An 892-nucleotide genomic window follows, 5' to 3' on the forward strand; every position below is an offset into this window, starting at 1 on the left:
CCTCGGGCCCTCCAGCCGGAAGAGACGGCTGAAGCAGAAGGCAGTCTGAGGCGGAGAGAAAGCTCACGCCATTCCTAGCAGGCTGCTTCGCAGCCTGTACAGCTGACGAGGCAGGAAGCTGAACGGGCCCCTCGGGCCCTCCAGCTGAAACAGTCTCGGGCCCAACGGGCTCACCGGGCCCTCCAGCTGGAAGAGACGGCTGAAGCAGAAGGCAGTCTGAGGCGGGTAGAAAGCTCACGCCATTCCTAGCATGCTGCTTCTCAGCCTGTACAGCCGACATGGAAGGAAGCTGAACGGGCTCCTCGGGCCCTCCAGCTGACGAGGCATGAAGCAGCGGGGGTGCTGCGAGGTGCCGAGGTGGCACACCCAGGCATCCAGCCACAGGTGCAAGATGAGCAGTGATGGAGACCCCTGGCAAAACAGAGAGCTGAACAGGGGACTGAGCCGTTACCCTAGCAGAAGAAAGATGCCGCTGACTCTCTGGGAAGTTTAATGTAACATCACACGAGTCATTTTCCTTCCCACACACAAAGTCAGAGTCTGTATTCCCAGTCTTTGGTTCTTTACACTCAGAGGCAGAAAAACACAAACTCAGATTGGCTGCCTCACCCTCACCAGGATCACATAGACTAATCTTGGTCACACAGGCAGCATCTACCCCGTAATATTGCCCAGAGTCCGTAACGGTCCCAGCATCAGCTCTAGCGGAAGTTTCGCCATCCCTAGCAAGCGAGTTAACTGTTAAGAAAAACCCCTGTTCGAAAGTTGTACCCCCAAGGCTCTCAGTACGGTTCATTTCCCCTAAGGAAACGTCACGTTGTTTTCCTGTGACAGTCTTCACCTGTGACAGAGTTTCAGTCACCAAAGGGGCTAGTTCGACCACATGAGCTGC

Source organism: Haplochromis burtoni, unplaced genomic scaffold, assembly GCF_018398535.1.
Source record: "Haplochromis burtoni strain Fernald_Lab_line unplaced genomic scaffold, NCSU_Asbu1 Contig_1732, whole genome shotgun sequence".
In the NCBI taxonomy this organism is placed as follows: domain Eukaryota; kingdom Metazoa; phylum Chordata; class Actinopteri; order Cichliformes; family Cichlidae; genus Haplochromis; species Haplochromis burtoni.